This window comes from Anas platyrhynchos, chromosome 3, assembly GCF_047663525.1.
Source record: "Anas platyrhynchos isolate ZD024472 breed Pekin duck chromosome 3, IASCAAS_PekinDuck_T2T, whole genome shotgun sequence".
NCBI lineage: Eukaryota > Metazoa > Chordata > Aves > Anseriformes > Anatidae > Anas > Anas platyrhynchos.
In genome coordinates, this window is record NC_092589.1 from 72,880,056 (window position 1) to 72,899,326 (window position 19,271).

A 19,271-nucleotide genomic window follows, 5' to 3' on the forward strand; every position below is an offset into this window, starting at 1 on the left:
GACTTGATTTTCTACTGAACTGAGCTTTTACAACTTCATACGTGCTGACCTTTTAAATCTCCTGGGAGTGTTCTAGGAGGACAGTGTAGCACTGAAATGGGTTGCTGAGCAAGACTGCAGGCTGTGTCCTTGCAGGCCTCTAGGCATTGATAAATTAAAGCCAAGGCTGCCCTGATTTAGTGCTGGCAATAATCCTCATTAGAGCAGGAGGTTGGTCTGGATGACCTCTAGATGTTCCTCTGACCAAACATCTCTGATTCTGTGTGAATTTTAGAGCCATATGTAGATCAGGCTTGATTTTAGAAAGTGAATAAGAATTCTTGCTAATCACTGTTAATGGGGTCAGTGTGATAATTCAATGCAAGCAATCTAACCTACTGTATCTGTAGTTCACCACATATATGAAGAACGACTTCATCTGTTGCACCTACAGAGCTCGTACGTAACACAGCCACAGTGCAGCAAAAGACATGCTTCTGGTTAAAAAGAATCCCAGCTCTACCTGTGTGTGGTGCTTGCAAATGAGCAATAAAAGGTCTGTGGTCAACACATATGAATAACTGTGCTTGTTTCTGTATACACAACTGCTTCCTGTTCATAAAGTATGTGGGAGTTTGTGCAACAAAAGTAGGTAACTTCTAATGTTCTTCTTCCTCCCCTCCCCAGAAATCACACGGAGAGATTTTTTGTTGGGATAAGGATAGTTTGCCTCTCTTGTCGATCCATTTTGATGACTCTGCAATAAATGAATCGTACTGAATAAACAAATCCTTTCATGCTAGCAGCTAACTAGCTTCTGTTTTAGCTACTGTCACATCAGCTATTAGATTATGATAAATCGTCATGCCTTTTCATACTTACGCTAGTTACAGGGCTTTGTACGCTTGTTTTTAATGCTGATTATCAGCTAGAAGACTGCTGTCACTCTTCCCTGTATTTTCTCCTTGTACTTCTCTCCTAAGAAATGGGTGGGAGGTGGGGGAAGGAGGGAGGAATGAGGTATCACTGAAAACCATGTTGTAGCATGTCATCTTCTGGAATGGCAGGCTCTTTGAGGCTGTGTGCAGGAGAGATGTTTTCTGAAATTGACCTAAAACCATGCAGCCAATGAAGTTACGATTACTTCATTGAAAGATCTGGTTGTGCACGTACTGGCATGTAAGAAGAACCTTTACCTGTTCTTCTGTAATAAGCGTATCTCATGAGGATACATGGTTTTGAGGCAAAAGACTTAAAACACGTTTTTCATGTTTTACAGCTAATTATAGCTAACTGCCTAGTTTCAGACAAGGACTGGTTCTTAGTGGCTTGATTGGAAACTTGAAAAGCAGGGTTTGTATGTGTTAACAAGCGTTCCCCTGAAAATAGTAAATAGCTCTATCTGCCCATTTTATGCACTGGCAGTAGTTGCTAAAATATATGTGAAATATCAGAAGTTTTCTAGAATTTGTCAGGTTATATAAGTTGTGTTTTTTTTAAACTTATTTGGAAAGACTTTAGTAGTGACCCATCTTTTCCTTTATTTCCAGAAACAAAAAGGGTATCATAATGTATGTTCAGTACAATACAAGACGAACATCTAAATATATTAAGTACTTCTAGTAAATGGAACTTTAGGCAACTTACATTGTACACAAAGTTTCTTAAAGTTGAGATTAGTTTAAACAGATGCAGGACATAGGAAAAAAAGTAAATATGAGTAGTTTAGAAAGTTGAAATGTGTGTGTGCATATATAAAGTGTCACCAGTAAGAAAGCAACAGGTGTCTTAATAAATAAAAAATCCCCCTTTCTTTTCCACTTTTTTTTATTAGTTCTAATGTTGGCTGCCGAAGCTCAAAGAAGAGGTCACAGACCTAAGCCTCCTTTCTGTTCGTCTGGCTGAGTGAGGTAATGCATTCTCTTCACCCAGCAACGTGTAGCTTTGTGGTGGCTGGAAGAAGGAACAGTCAGAGGTCCAAGCTGCCAAAACAGAATTGAAATGCAGAGGAGACACAATTATTCAACTAAATAAAAGTGAAGGAAATGAGATGACAGAAATAAAGATAAGGACAAAGGAAAACAAGATAATGTGATCTCAGGCAGATTTGTCATTTTCAGTTGTTGGATATAAATAAAATAAAATAAAATCCTCTTCCCTCCTTGTATTCTGTTGTTAAAAAAATTCACCGATATATCTCATTTACCCACAGGTTATATAACTCCTTAAAAATGAAAAAAAATTTCCCAAGCTATTGGTAAAAGCAATTGCAAATACACTCTCTCCTTTTTATCTCCTTTTGATAATGTCAAATAAAATACTTAGTTACTGGTTTGATGTCTTCTAGGGCTATAAAGTGAGGAAAGCTTTTTAAGTGTGCTTTAAAGCATAGTTTATGCTCTAGAAAAAATGTTTCGCTTTCATCTTCATAAATTATAGTAACTGAAGAGTCAGGAAATTGAATTAACTTTTAAGTCAATGTTTCTTGAGTTATTTTGAAAATCAGCAAATTAGTTGCATAATTGAAGACCTGAAGTGGGCAAAATTGCACGCACAAGGAAACTATTGTTTGGGTTGCACAAAGCTCTTCAGTTGAATTTACATGCAATAGTAGAACTGGAAGGTAGAAAAGAATATGACTTACATTTCGGAGCACAACAAAACATGAATAGTTGTTTGTAACTTCTGCAGGTATGTATGTAACATGCAGGTACATTTTTGATCTTTTTTTTAAAAGAGGCACTAATATGGAAACTAAAAATTTTTATTATGCCTCTATACTGGTAAGGCTTAAGATTTTTAAGAGCTAATAACTTGATATGAAAGAACTGAAGTCCTGCAAAGACCGAAGGGGAACATTCTGATTCTGATTTTTTTTTTTTTTAATCAAAAAGCAGTAAAAACTTGTAAACTACCATGATGTTCAGCTTGACTTATTTAATTCTATTTGAATAGCTGGATTCTTAGTCGACTGAAAATCTTTAGGGAGGCATAATGAGCATGCACTTTGTCTTTATATTCAGAGGGTTGGGTTTAGTATTGTTGTTTTTTTCATTGATTTTCAAATTACCGTTCTTGAAGACTGTTAGAAGAAAGTTTTAAGGGAGAGATGAGCAGGTAGGAGCTATGTGTAGGAGGAAGAAGATGACTTTATTCCCTGTAAGAAATACCAATGTTTCAGTTTTGACCATTTGTGGAAAACATGGAGTGCTTCCATTTGATCTTGCTTCTGGTACTTCAATAAACTTAGACAAAGGAGTGTTCAGACTTACTAAGCAGTAAGGGAGTAAAGAAATGAGTGAGGATAGTCCATTAAGCAAAAAATAAAAATCCACCTCCCCAAGTGTACAGTATTTTAGTGGAAACAACAGATTTCCAACTAAGCATGTGATGTAGTTATATATTACATCTATTCTGAGATTTTGAGTAGGTTATAGTGTTGTGCATAGAAGTGAGTAGTTGAAGAGATTACAGTATTGATAGACTTCACAGTTATGGGATTGTATCTCTGACTTTTATTTTTGTGAGGTAATTCTGTTAGATCTGAACAGCTTTTGTCTTAGTTTCAACAGAAAAGACTGGGATTTTTTAGGTGTGAAAGAAGACATTTGAAAGATGAAGAAGAATAATGACAAGTTGTTTTTGGAGTAGGTTAGCATACAGTGTAATGAAAGTATGACGCATAAGTTTTAAAACAAGAGTAGGTTTTCATGTAACTTAAGTTGTGGCATTAGTACTGATGTGTATGCCAACATACGATTTAATTAGGCTAGGAAAATGGCTAGATGGAAAAACAGTTAGGAAACACGAAAGTGGATACAACTAATGATTTAGGGAATACCTAATTTGCAAAATCATGCAAGGAAAATGTGTTATTGCTTTCAGTGTTCTCAGAAGTCTTCTTTAGACATCCGTATGTAGCCATTCTCAGAAACACAATCAGTCCGGTGCTGGCTATTTTGAGTTGGTTTGACAGATCTTCTCTAAACCACATTAAAATAATGGAAAGATAGATCCTGAATGATAGATAACTATCAAAAAAACATGTCTAAGAGGAATGAGATTAGCTTATTGGACTTTTTTTTTTTTTTTTTGAAAAATGTCTTGAGGCTTGTCATATTTGTGATAGAACACAGCGAAAATGCAAACTACTCTTCCTGATAATAAAAAGTAAAAGAGGAAAAGAGAACCAGTGCTACCTACATCTGTTGGAGGAACTCTGGACCCCTAAAATAATATTACTTCTTTTTCTTTTTGTAACCAAAGCAAAACACATTATTATTAATGTCTAGTATGTACAAAATAAAGATTCTGTCCATCTTGACCACAATATCAGTTCTTTTAAGATTCTTTCTATCTTTAATATATTTATATCTGTTTCACGTTTGGCCTCATTTTTAGGAATTATTTTGACTGAGTGGAACTACAAAAAGATTCTTTATAGGTCAGTTTGTAGGATTGGGACTTCCACAGGCTTTTGGGACAGGGACTTTATTCTCTTGTTTCTAAACTAGAGGCTTCCTTTCAGAAATTGTAGTAGAGCATGAGGTTTTATTTTTAATACGACAATTGGGATCACATGCACTTCTTATTAAATAATAACTCAATTAGCTATCTGAAGTCTTCAGTGCTTCTTTGCTAAGAGGAGAGTAGGAAGAAAAAGGTAGGAAATCACCTACTAATGTACCAACAGCAAAGTTTATCATTTATTTTCTGGAATACATAGGAAAAATATTTCCTATTTTTATGTTACATAATAAATGTACAGTTGTAAAAACTCCACTCGATAAAATAAAATACAACTTTTTTTTTTTTTTTTTTTTAATGACGACTTTCATCGTGTTTTTGTCTTAATGGAATTCAGTGGGTAACCTTGTCCTAGACCAGATTTGTCCGTGTTGTAACACTGAATAACTGCTAGGTAGTGATTTCAAAAAGGGTACAGGCAGCCTTCACATCTTTTATTCTTTATATGTTATCTCTAATTTTTCTAACTGAAAACTTTTAAAGGAGTAATTTTAACAGCATTTTTGTCTGCAGTTTAGTTCTGACTTTTTAAATATATATCATAGTTTTTCTTACCTTTTTTAAAATTATGAGAAAGACATTTTACATGCTCTTAATCTGGCTGTGTGGCATGGTCACAGTCATATAACACTGAGGACTCTATATACGTATTTATGATAGTTGTGTTGTGCATATCATTTTTCTGGTTTTGGTTAGCAGAATTGACATCCAGGCTATAAAACATTCTGTGAGCCTGCTCTCCAGATTATGCCTGTAAATACTGGCATTCTAGAAAAAAAAAATAAATAAATCAGTTAAGCATGCACATCAGTGACAAAAGAGAATAATTGGGGTGCCACATTAATGCTGGTGCCATCTACTTAAGGGAATAATTTTCAAAGGAAAGTAAATGTTGCTTTTCCTAAGCCTTTTCATTTCTGGAAGGCTTAGAAACAGTAGCGTTTCCTTTTCTTCACAAATTCTTATCTGTGCTTTCAAGATTAGGTAAATGCAACTCCGTTCTTTAGGGTTGGTTTGTAATGTATTTTTATCTTGGTAATATCAGCCAAGGAGAGGATGAAATGGCTTTTTATAATTAGATACATTACGATCTACATGGAAGAACAGTACGGATCCTTTTTTGTTAGCTCCATCTGCCTGTAGTAAACTCATTAAGGTGGGGTGGCTGATCTTTCTGTAAGGGTTTTCACAATCCATTTTAAAGTCCTGTTTTTCAAGCTATTTTGCTGTTGAGTATATCTCTGTGGGAGTGGAAACCGCTGTCTAAACTACAGCTCTGTGTTGGATTGTGTACAGGTCTCAAGGACTGCACACAGCTCTTAAGAGCACATTCATGTACCATTATTTGGGATTCCCATTTCTAGAAGAGACTTCCACTGGAAAGCAGGAGGCAGGTTGAAGAGCACCTAGCAAAACCTACAGTGGTCTGAATAGTTTGTGTTGAAATAACCATTATCATCCCTAGTTCACTAGGTACTTTGCTTTATTTTTGGTTTCCTTTACTACAGAGGTGTGTGCCATTGTCCAGAATGTTGGTAAAACGCTTTCCAAATCCATACGTTGTCTAGGACTTTTCGTAATGTCTTGTTTAAGGCTTCTGAATTCGTCTGAAGTAAAGATAAATTCACTTTTTGTTCACCGTACAGCCATCCTGTATTCTCAGTTGTGTTTTTTATAGGTCTGACAAAATGCTGCCTCCATAGTCTTACATGTTTGTGGAAGGAGCAGCACTGCGTCCTATGCTGTTGATTTTATTACAGGAAACTTCTTATCAGATGCAAGTATCTATTCCTGTGTCATTAGTCTAGTAGATACACAATGAATATTTAAGCCAGATTGGTTGAAATGTTTCTTCCATAGTGCTGCTTTCTCCCCTAATGCTGATTAAGGAGAAGATGCATTTTTAAAGTACTTGAAAGGAACTTTCACATTTTTCAGGCAAGAGGATTAAGCCAGATTTATTTTCACAGGGTATGCTCTTGCTTCTGCACAAGTCACAAATCAAAACCATTTTAATATTTTCTCTATGCTGTGGTCTGTGTTTTCTTTTTCAAACCCATTACTACCAAGAAATGGTGTTAATAGACTGATAGAAGTGAATGATAGAAGCTATTTTTACTTCCAAACAGTAAATTGATTGCTTTGGCAGTCACCTTTAGGAAACCTCCTAATCACTAACAGAGCAGCACTTCGGGATGTAAAGGGATGAATAATCTGTGGCTTGCTTGCTTTTCTTTTTTTTCTTCTTTTTTTTCTTCTTTTTTTTCTTCTTTTTTTTCTTCTTTTTTTTCTTCTTTTTTTTCTTCTTTTTTTTCTTTTCTTTTCTTCTTTTTTTTCTTCTTTTTTTCTTCTTTTTTTCCATCTTTTTTTTCTTTTCTTTTTTTTCTTTTTTTTTCTTTTCCTTATTTTTTTTTTTTTAATAATTCAGATTTAGGAGGCTCTTGCATTTTGAAAAAAGTATTTCAGACCGATCTTGTACCTTAAGGGCTTCAATTCACAAGCCCGTTACTCAGTTACGCCAAGAAGGCTGTCTTTCATCTGATTTTGCCTGTTGGGGTGTGCGTGTACACTTGCATCTCTGCTCTCCTATATATCCTGCGTGGCAAAACTGACGAATGCCCTGTGGTTGTAAAGGAGCAGGTTTTATACAATAACATTATCCTGCAGTAATTTATTTTCCTAAGCCTTAAAAATTCCTTCATGGTGTAAATTTGCCTGTTGATAGTAAGCTCCATGTATTTCTCTCCACACAAAGGAAGAAGAAGGGAAGAAATCTTTTTATATGCAGCTGTACATGCAAATGTACAGCCTTGACTTAAAATAGAAGTAGTCACAGGAGCTGTCGGAAGCCCCGAAAGCATGTGATTTTGTTGAGGTATGCCTTACAGTGGGACAATCCACTATGGCAGGGGAGATTAGAGAATTAAGTATATTCAAAATAAATGGCACTTCCTAAAATTTTAGAGATTCTCTGTGAGCACAGGTGTATAAAAATGTACATGGTCATCGTCATGTGCTTAAAAAAGAGTATTCAGGAAAGCTTGGTGCTGAAGAAACACGTGTATTGACATTTCTTGTCATCGCTGCATTACGCGCATACTTAATTATCCAGGCAAGTGACAGCTGGTTTCTGAGGTCCTAAATAGAGAAGTCTTTTATACTTTAAATGCTTCCTCAACTGGAAAACACCCCCTCTCCAGACAAAACATGAATTTTGAGGTCATTAATGTAGAGTAACAGCCATGTTGGGAAAAATAGCAGTAACTTGGATATCTCACCATTTATTTTTCCTAACATTAATTAAACTCGCAGAGGTACAGATGGAGTTATCAGAAAGGCAGAGTTGTGTGAAGTGCACGCAATTCAGAGCTGATGTGCAGAGCAAAGCCAAGCGGAGGAAACAAATCTCGTAATCTCATACTTTGCCTCTGCACTGGCAAAGAATAGGAACAGGGAAGGTGTGCGTACGGCTCCTCTCCAAAACACCTTCCCATCTCTCAGTACTGCACGCTTTGCATGGGATTCAGATTTCCAAGGTCAAGGGAGTGATCTGAAAAAAAAAAAATTCCTACTTAACTGTCACCAGTGTCTAAGGTTTCGAGCAAAAGCTGTCGTAAACTTTGAGGTCTGTGCTGAGCCCAAGCCTGAGGGTGCAGGCGTCAGCACGTTTGGGTGTCTGAGTGCCAGCAAAGGCTGCTTGGAAACCACGGGGGAACGGTCTTGCTGCTCTCTCCTTTCAGGGCTGCAAACCAGAAAGGGTAAGCTGCACTTTGGATGCGCCTAGACAATCGGGAATTAAGGCCAAACCACTGCTCTTCTTTTCTTTGCCAGTTTTCAGAAAGAGGTGGTGTACCGATGCCCATATCCCGGTGATTGAGGCATTCTTGAAAGTGAGACGGATGGATCTGAATAGATGGGGAGTTTCTGCTTAGTGAATCAGTGTTTCCTCTTAGTGCCTTAATGCCTGGGCAGCTGTGTGAGAAATGGGAAATAACATCGATTAATCCACTTGTCTGGATCCAGATACTGTGGCGGAAAAAATAAACGTGGGAGTGTTTGAAATGGTCCGAGGTGCTTGCTTCAAGTGTAGCTTAGGTAGATAAATCCATAAAAGAGGTACCGTTTCCAAAATGCTTTCTCTCCTGTGCATTTTCCTTTTGCTTGGTGGCGGTATTTCTTGTATTCAGGATACTCAGTGTTGTGAATACTGGTTTTCTATACCTGAGGCTGTGAATTCAGTGTGCAGAGAATGAAGGGGCTTAATGGAGCATGTGGTTTCCATCCCTAGAGCCAGCCACCCTAATTCTTCTGCTCTGGCCTGGAGTGCTGTGTCTGACTTTGGATCTGACCCTTATATCCACATGAACAAGAGCAGTTAAAACTGGCAGAGTTAATTCAGTGAGATTGCTTAGGGCACATTTATTGTTTTTTGATGGTTCTGTACACGGAGAATAAAAGATTGCATTTTACACATAATAAAAAATTATAAAGATTCTGAAAGCAACCTTATCTTTGATTTCTAATGAGTGTATCTAATAGAAAAGAAACACCAGCTATGAAAAAAAAAAAAAATTTAAGGGTTTCAGTGCATAGTAAATTACAAAATGGATAGTGGGTATGTGAAGAAGACTTTCCCAGTGCAACTTGCATGCATATTTACAGTTAACTGTGCTTCTTATCATGCCTGTGCTAATGGGATTCTCTTTTTAACATCTGTTTTTAAAACAAAACAAAGCCAACAAGAAAAAAATTCATTATAGTCCGTTAAAGTCTTCCTTATCATTCTTTCAAATGCCTACATGAACAGGTTTGGGCAATACAAATGCAAATATTTTTCTGTATGTTCCTATCTTTTATATTTTTGTCTCCTGTTTTAGATTTAAATTTCAAGCCTCTTGAAGGAGGTACCCGTCTTATCAGTACGCAGAAAGCGGGAAGATGTTGATAAAGTCTGTAGGTGAGGCAATGGGAAGGCATTGTTACATAGTGAGAGATCATGATATTATAGCAGAAAAACTGAATAGTTCTGAAGACTCAGTGGATTAGGGTGAAATGTAATAAAGCTGAAAAGTCAAAAAAGAGGTTTTGCATTTGTCAATAGAAGAGTGTATGAGAAAAAATGAGAAGTACAAGCTGACCAGATGATACATTGACAACCAAAAATGAATATAAATTCTGTAAAAGGCATATTTGATATTAGGTTGTATTAAATGAAGCATTTCTGAAATAGCTAGAAATCTAATAGTGACATTTTACAAAGCACTGGAAAGATCCAACGTGAGACTTTGTATGCACGAACAATATATTATGATAGTAATAGATGCAGGTAAGGACTAGGAAAGCAATTTATTTGACAACCTAAATTAAAGTTAAAGGAGTTGTGATTTTTTTCCCCATTGCCTGTAAGTACATCAAAGAGTAAACACTGAAGAAAGAAATGTTACTTAACATAAACCACAGTGCTGGCAAAAGAACAAATGTCTGTATAGTGGGACATGAATACGTTTAGGATGGAAACTGGAAGGAAACCATTTAACCGTACGGTGTTGTATGGTTTTCATATAGCTGTAGATATCAAATGGAACTTGGTTAAAGAAAAATTGTATGGTATAATTGGCCACGTTGGACTTCCAGCCGTACATTTCTGTTTGAGCAGTGCAACAGAGCTGTGTACATTTCTGTTTGAGCAGTGCAACAGAGCTGTGGTCTGCAGCTGTGGCTCCAAAGCACCAGTAACAGAAAGAGTGATGAGCATCCTCCTCCTTCTGTAAATTCTTCCACTCAAGAGGTCCTCTCTAAAGTAAGCAGACTCTGTATATAACCTGAAGGAAGTTTGAGTTAAAACGTTCCCTTCTCAGAACGGTATGTCATTATCTGTTTTCAGCTTGAGGGTTTTGTAAACTCATTAGGACTGCCCTGCAGTGGATCCCTCTGAGTGCTTGCCTGGTTTTCCATGACCGAATGGGAGCCTCTTGCATCCAGGATGCCCCCTGGTACAGATTCTGGGGCACCACTGCTCAGTGTTCAATGTCTGCTGTGAAGCCCCCAAACTCCTTTTCCTTTGCAGACAGCAGAGTGGCAGTCTATTTGAGCATACCTTGTATGGGAGCAATTTATGCCATAGGTCATTCCCGTCCTTGCACAACCTTTTCCACTTCTCTGTTTTACGGAGAGGAACAGGCAAAAGCTTCAAGCAATATTTAGAGTATGAAGTAAACACAGATTTATAGAATGATACCGGATGACCTTTTTCTTTTTCACTCTATTTTCCTTTCCTGGTATTTCCTCATTTTCCTAATGTTTCTAAAGTTACCTAATTTGCTTTTGCAGCACAGCCAAGCACTGCTTTCATGGAATCATCTAGCAAAACCCCACTCTACTGCACCTTGGTGTTACTGGTCCACTCAGAGCCTGTTGTTTTATATATGAAGCTAGGATTGGTTTTCCACACGTGTATCACTTTACGTGTATCTAAATTGAATTTCACCAGCCCTTTTATTACCTGATTACTCAGACAGATAACATGGTTTTGCTGTTCTTTAAAGCTGCTCATCCCTACTACTTTGAATAAATTTGTACTGTCAGTAGATTTTCTCACCTCACTGATGTCCAGCCGTCTTTTTCCTCTCTCCTTTGCTGTGTTATTTATGTGTATGTTAAACATTTTCAGCTCCAGTGTTTACGTACCAATGAAGTTGTCCTGCAGCTCTCTCATCGTGTTTCCTCAGAAGCCAGGGGTGAACACCACAGGGCCCGGGCAGTGTATTACTGTGTGTGTGGTTGTCTCACAGCCCCTTCTGTAGGTACTTCCATTTTAAATAGAACCTCTGCTTAGTGCCTTAATGGCTTAGTTGCATTATTCCCCTTAACTTTGTTGTTTAGTCAGCTCATTTCATTTTATCCTATGCCAGCATTTGCTTTTGTAAGTTGTGTACATTGACACCATGCTTCTGAAACAGAATCACAGAATCATCTAAGTTGGAAAAGCCCCTCGAGATCATCAAGTCCAACCATCAACCTGAGGTACCGAGTCCTGTCACTAAGCCACATCCCTCAGTGCCACATCCAGACATCTCTTAAACACCTCGAGGGATCATGACTCCACCGCTTCCCTGCTCAGTCCCTTGCAATGCTTGACCACCTGGTGTCCTTCAGTTGTCTCTGCTGCTGCCTCTAAGGATTTGGTTGTTTTGTGTACCCCTTTTGGCTTTTTGAAGTCAGCCTCATTTTCATATAGTTCTGCTTTCTGAAGCTGTGGTGCTTTTTCTTGGCTTTTGTTGCTCAGGTAGTGCTGCTGATGTTAGTCACTGCTTGAGTGGCACTTCCACTGTCAGGCTTTGGACTGGCTCTGGGCATTATTCAGTGCAAGCAAGTCATGGGTTGCATGTTGTGTGCTTGCTAACCATGAAACAATCACTGATAGGCTCTAAACATATATTTAGGATGTTTGTTCCATGTATGTGTCTGTTGAAATTGAATGTTCTGCCCTTGCTACATCTCTGCTGTCTGGTAGCAGGTGATGCCTCCGTGGTGACTGGTGTCACCGTCATGCTTGGAAAGGTAACAGCATGCTGCGAGCTTCTTGTTTCTACCTGAAATTTCAGTCATGCAGATTTTCTTCTGAAATGGGTATCTTGTTACTTAGATTTGATTAAAAACTTTAGTTAAGATGCAGCTTTGTTGTGTACCTAGGATGCTTTACTCTGTTAACTACATATTCTGTGTTGAAGTCTTCCTTTCAGAAAATTTCCAATATGCCTGGTATATTAAGCTTTTAATTGAGGACAAGAAATTGATCTAAAATGGTCCTTTGAATTTTCAATGCCTGTTCTAATGCTTAAAGTATAAGTTATCCATTCTTAATTATTAACACATTCCATAAATATTGAGACATAGGCATATTAATAATTTGGTAAAATTAAGCATTTTAGACAAGTCTTAAAGTGTAATTGTATATAAAATGAAAGTTAGAAAAGAAAATATGGCACTGAAAAGAACAAAATGAAATGTCTCAAGTTCTATGTACTAAAAGTGTGAGCTGTATAGAACACGCTGTCAATGTAGGAATGCTGGTAATGTAGAAATATGCAAATGTGTGCTTTTTCCAGCTATTCTGTTGAAGGCACAGAATAATAAAATGGAACAAAATGTTGAACAGATCAGCCAGAACAGTAACATTAGAATTATATACTTTACAGAATGATTTTGTGCTAAATTTATATCCCTCTCATTTCAAGGGGGAAAATAACTTATTTTATTCAAAAAAGGGAAAAGGCATTTTCTCTTAATTAGCAAGGAAAAAAAAAGTCATATAATCAGCATGTCATCCCTTCTGATTTCTAGGATTAGATGGGTCTGGTGCCTGTAGGTCAGGATTCCACTGTTATTTGGGATCTGACCTCTAAAACCAAGATTGGTCTTCAGAGCAGTAGCATCTTTATGCAGCATCTAGCACCGGAGTATCAATATGTTACCACTATAAAAATAATACAAAAAAAAAAAGACCTCTGCAATTTTCCTGATCACTTCTTTGTCCTTTTTTTTCATGTGTTCTAGCACAAGAACCCACACAAACAATTTGACCTCTCTTCAGTTTAATTTTGTGAAAACTTAATACCCTGAACAATTATACATTGTAAGAGTTATACCAGCAGAATTTGTAGTGAGCAGTCTTTGCCAACAGATAGAGATTTAGTACGCAGTGCTTTGTGGCAGATTCCCCATGCATGAACCAGAAATGCTAGATGAAACTTCTGTGGTCTGTACCTCCGAATACTTTTCAGTTGATCTGTGGAATTTACTATGAGGAATTTACTCAGAGGGTGGTGAGGCACTGGCACAGGCTGCCCAGAGAAGCTGTGGGTGCCCCATCCCTGGAGGTGCTCAAGGCCAGGCTGGATGGGGCTTTGGGCAGCCTGGGCTGGTGGGAGGCGTCCCTGCCCATGGCAGGGGGTGGAATTAGGTGGTCTCTAAGGTCCCTTCCAACCCAAACCAATCTGTGATTCTATGAATTTCATGAATACTTAAGAGCAACCATCCTCACTTCAGTGATCAAGCTCCAGGAAGCTTGCAGCTGAATAGTGTGGATAACATAGCTGAGAAATGTCTCATTCTGTTCCCCCAAATTTTTTGTTTGAAATTCGGCAGCCTTTCAGAGCTGTGCTGTGAAGTCTTTCTGTTTTCTTTGTTTCTGTCTTGCCAGAATGAATTAAAAATAAAATTGTGAATGTAGCAAATGAATGTAAAATAAGACAATTAAGTTTGTTACTATCTGTTTCTGTTCCATTAATGCATAAGGCAGTCTTCTGTAGCACATAGGAGCAAGTGGGTTACTTAATGCTTATTTTATATTGCATATTGTAAGAGTCCATTTTGATACTAAAAAAGCAAAATGCTTCTTTTAATACAGAAATGTGGTAAGTGTAGCATGTGCCCAGCTAAAGATGACTATTTAAAATGTATTAAATACTAAATACAGTGTTTACTTCATATAGTTTCTAGTAACAACTTTAGCTTGAATTTCTCAGAACACTTGTACAGCTTTAGCAGTTACTTGCGCATAGTTTTACTGCAAAATTTGACCATTCTTTGCTTTTATCAACAAGGAAATGTTACTGATGAATCCAGTAGCCGTACCAGTTCAAGATAAGGATTACATTTGTGTGAGTGTGCATACAGTATTTATAGTTATTGAAATTTGCCTCCCAGATATTGTTAATTTTTGAAAGAGTTTAGTAGATGCAAAACTTAAATGTTGTGTTGGTACTGATTTCTTTGCATTGAGATATTTTAATGAATCCCTGGAAGTTCCTTTGAATATTTTTGCCATCGCTGCTCATTACTTTGAATTGGCCCCATCGCACTTGTAAGAACTACTCAGGCTTTCTTTGGAAGAGTCTAGAGGTGGCTTGGCAGTCTCATAAACTTCTGATTGCTCCCTGCCCTCCCCCGTGAGGTTCTTAATTTGGGAATTATTAGGATTTCTTTTTCTCTACATGCATTTCCTAGATGCTGAAGGGTTGCTGTAGCAGACTTGCCCTGACTGTGTAGCTGGAGCTGCTGCTGCAGCAGTAGTCATCAAGGCACCAGTGCCAGGCAGTGTTAGTATGCTCAGCCAGAAACAAGCCAATTTCAACTTAACAGGGCACTGTGCAGTGCGTATTTACACTTGACAATAGTCTCTTTCTCTCCCCATTTCGGTTTGCAGAGGTGAATAAAATTCATCTTGGTATGGGGTGCGATGACTGCAGGCAGCTCTTCTTAGCTCCGTCTTCAAAACATTCACCTTTAACGTGATGAATGAAGGGGCATCAGATCATCCTTTGACACTGGTGTCCGTGGGTAGTGCACAGCTGGAAACCTGTGCCAACAGTGGTATCGTGAGTGTAGGAAGCAGTCTCAAAAACTGGGCTCATTTTGTTCAAAGTTCAGAAATCCTGGCCGTGAAAAGACAGCTGGCTTTGTTCACCCGGTTGCCTTTCTTCGCAGGCAGGTTTTGTATTTCGGAGCGAGGCTAGTATTTCCATGTAAGAGGTGGTTAAGAGGCATGGTAGTTGGTGAAGGCAAACATCTTCATAGTTTGTCATCCTCACTGCCCCACGGTTGTTGCACCAGCCCAGAAGAGACTCAGACAAGCTGAGTTTCTGATCAGTGTCCTCAGCCTGTGGCTAAAAACAATTCTCTTTTCTTAGATGAGCTATTTTTTGCTGTGAGAACTCTCCCCCCTCACACCTTCTTTTCTCCTGGGTTTACCCAGTATTTTTATTTGGGATGAATAAAGATTAATACCCAGCTAAAATGAAGGATACTTGTTCTCAAGTGTGTGGCTGACCTGTGGCTCTATGAAATATTATAACAGCTTTCTTTGGGATTTTGCCAAGCTCTCTGAGACACCATTGGATGTTTTCAAGGGCAGGTCTGACCAACACCGAATACATCAGTCTCATGCAGACTTCTGAAACCTGTGGAAACTTATTGACTGAGCAGAATGTGAAGCTATTGCTGGCTACTAGAAATCACTAGAAAATTATGGTAGTGATTGAAAGCTTAGTAGTAAATGAAACGTTTACGGACTCACCCTTCAAAGCAGAGCAAAGTAGCTTTGTACTTCAAAGTAAAGTACCTTTGAAGTGAAGTTACCTGCTTTGTAGTGACAAAAGCTTGTTCCTAAAGCTTCTTTTGTTTCAGTTTAGTTGGTACTTCTGTTACCTTGGCTGGTAATAAAGAACAAAAATCTCCTTATCCTTGAACTTAGTTACACCTTTATTGTAAGTATTCTGTAATCATTTGGTTATTTGTCCACCAATATACTTGTATATTTTATCTCATTGTGTGACAAGATGCTTCTCTGTCATCAAAAAGTGATATTTTTCAGTTTCAGCAATAGTAGGGAATAAATGCTTTAAAGGGAATAAGTATGGCTCAGGAAACTTACAGCTTTCATGAGTAACTATGTGACTGCAAGTGTTGGACAATCACTTTCATCCTTTTTATTTACAGATAAGGTTCTCTAATTATTTACAAAGTAAGGGTTTAATTTTGTTACTTCAAAGTCTTGTATATGGTTGCTTTATTTTTTTTTCCTTTCCTTTTTTATTAGCAGAATACTCTTCCTGTTGTGGTGTTTGATATAAGCTGGGTATTAGAAGATGCTTTGAGCTTGCAATAGAGTTCAATAGCAAAACAGAAGAGTTTTGTTCTTCCAATTGTCTTCTTTTTAGTTACCTTGTTTCTGGTTAATTTTTGGGAGAAAAGCGGTTCCGTGTATGATAGGGTTGTAAATTTTGAAATTCAAATTACCGTGCCCCTTCCTCCCACCGACTCATAGACATAGCACGGATCATCTCAGCATTAATAGAATAACTCCAGGTATGTAGGAATTGCTGTGTGAGTTAAATCTTAGTTCATCTAAACATGTACATGGAGGGATCATCTCAGTACTAATAGAATAACTCCAATACGTAGGAGTTGCCATTTGAGTTTAATATTAATTATCTAAGCTGGTACCCATCTTCATTTATAGCCAGGAACATCAATTGGAAAAGAAAACAGAGTTGAAACACTGTGTTAAAGAATGATATAACCACAGTAAGTTTATTTTTAATTGTTTGCATATGGCTCCCCCACTTCCCCTAATAAATTAATTAGCATGTGAATCTCTGCTATAATTTGAGGTGTTGTGTTGTTTTTTGGCATGTAGTCCAAAGCAAAAGCTCTGGTATTGCTGGAAAAAAAAAAAAAAAGTGTTTCTGTGACTAGTGTGTTGCAGTGAGTCAGAGCAGATAATTTTATTAGTCTTTCTAGTCATAGGTTCAGGTGTGAAATCGGGTAGTATTTTTACCCACCTGAGAGCCTAGCCCTTTGGGAACACTGCAAAGTTGAGGTTGTGGTTATAAAAGCATTGATGAAGATTGCAGATTATTTTTTTTTGTGAGATTTACAATAATATGCCAAACCACATTAAGTTTTATTTTTTTTAAATACATGCTTTAGAGCTCTTCTTTGGGTCGTTTCACAGTATTTACATGTAACTGTAAAAATACATGTTTGTTTAGTGAATAAACAGCAGTGTCAGTCTTGTCACCAGTGTGGTATTCTCTGCTGCTCGCTGTTGCAAAATATCTCCAGGCCATTAGTAGGAACTTCTTACCTACTCCGTTACGTGCCTAACAAAATCTATTTGCTTTTGTACTGTTGATCTCCAAGCAATGGAAGTGGCATTTGGTGGCTGCTTGAGCTTTTACTTGTTGCAATCAGCAGCATTATTTTCTTTTCAGATTGCACTAAAGCAAGTATTTTTTGAGCAAGCTTTTTACTTTCATTCTTGGTTATTTTCTGCTCTTTTGATTGAGGTTTTGATTAAAGATCTTGCGGAAGAGCCAAGCAGTTGTTGTTTCACTGTGTCTGTCATTTTAGTATATAGGGTAAGGCAAGGATTTTATTTACAGCTTTTATTTCTTATTTTGATTGGGAGAAAATAGAAGTCTGTTTTTAGCATCTTTTTAGATCATTTTAAATTAGCTGCCAATAGTCTTAGCAGCACAAAACTGATATCTCCTTGAAATCAACAATTTACTACAGAGGAATATTTTAATTAATTTTGTTAGCTTTTACTCACAAAAAGACGACTGTCTGAATTTGCTGTGAAGTCTTCCCACTGATCTTTGTATGAATGCTTCCACTGTGTGTGAATATTTGTGAAACTTCCCTGGAGATGCTAGTCACAGTGGTGCCTTTTGTACTCTCTAGCCCCAGTGCCTCTGAGACCCTGTAGGTAGAAGTTGTATTTTTAAGGAGGAAGAAAATCTGTTATTTTATTTTTATTAATCTCCTGGCATTGATCAGTGGAGTTCTGCCACCTCTGATAGAGTAGATGAAGTTGTATTCACACAGACATTTACATTTCCCTCTCAAAAAAAAAAAAAACACCATGGATATGCTTAGGCTGTCATTTGCTCTAAATGTCTTGGTATTTCATCTCGGTGCTTTACAGCCCTTGCTGCCATACTGTACTTGCTGTACCTGGAGCTGCTTTGTTGGTTGCTCATGCATCTTCAAGTTCAGTGGTTACCCAGAGTTCAGAGAGATGCTTTCCTGCTGGGACTCTAAAACCTCATTGTCAGACTGAAGAATGCTCTAGGTTGGTTGTCGCAGGCATCTGGAAATCTGAGACATGGTACATTTCATTCCCTAGTGGTGTTAAGGAAAAGACACTTGAAGGACTTCTGTAGCTACCCAAATCCCCACTCTCCTCCTGAAATGACATTTGTTTTCAAGCCTTTTGAAAGCCTTGGTCTAAGCAGATGTCATGGAGTGAAGGGAATCTTGCAGCGTAAGACTACAGCGCTGTAGGAGTGATGCCACCCGCTGAGCTGGCTCAAATGGCACCTGTGCTGTTCTGGCATGGGAAGTGGCCTCTGTCTTATCTCAGGGTTATGAGACCTGCTGTAAGTGAAGACGACACTCTTTAACTTAAGGGGATTCCTTCCCAATTCATTTTTTTTGTCTTATTACTGTGTTTTGCCTCATTTTTTGTGTCATCAAAATGCAGCTCTAATCTTCAGTGACTATGCAGAGTTCCTGATATTCTATAGATTCAGCCCAAGGACACTTACCAAATCATCTCAAGCCCTTCCGTGTATTCAAAGTCCTGCTCCTGTATTCTCTGGTTTGTACTCCACGTTAGTTAAGGATTTTGAACTGTCTGGGATACATCGGGCAGAACACAGCTTCCTCTGGCAGGTGTAGTCACAAAATCAGCCATGAAAAATAGCAGGTTCCACGTCTATAGCTGCCTTCTTTGCCTGTGGTGGTATTCGCTCACGAAGCGTGCTAATGAAAACATGCTAATTTGTAAATTACAAAATAGTGCTGATTGCCTATTATGAATGTTTGCTTCTGGCAAAAAATGGAGCAGTTATGTTTTCCAGCACAGGCATAATTTTCCTCTAACACAAGGTCTGCTTTTTACATGTCCTTTTTTTGGTGGAGGATAGTTCCAGAATGGGTGCTCTTAACTTTCTCCTAAAGACTCAGTGACTATCTTGGTATTCTTTCTGGATTATTTCCTCTGATTCTAAGATGTATTTTTCTGAACATTTTCTTCAATCTCTCCTGAGTTTCAAAGGAGGCAATTTTATTAAGACTTCATAACCATCAGTGGTGAAGACAGCATTTCCACTGCAACAATTGCTCAGTGTTCATTGCACCTCAAACATCATCTTGGATATTTCCTTAGGAGATAACTTCACTTCTTCCTCCTGACA

At 37.9% G+C, this 19,271-nt stretch overlaps 1 protein-coding gene across 4 annotated transcripts in view; it reads left to right on the plus strand.

The window, feature by feature from the left end:
- The window catches only part of WASF1 (WASP family member 1), an 83,675-nt gene that overhangs the window by 23,500 nt on the left and 40,904 nt on the right, over positions 1-19,271 (plus strand). The window contains exon 2 of one of the 4 annotated variants that reach the window (XM_038176944.2): positions 1,814-1,889. The exons of the other annotated variants lie outside the window; for them this stretch is intronic. The gene's annotated coding sequence lies outside the window, so the exon portion shown is untranslated. The remainder of the gene's footprint in view (positions 1-1,813; positions 1,890-19,271) is intronic. 4 annotated transcript variants of the gene reach the window in all.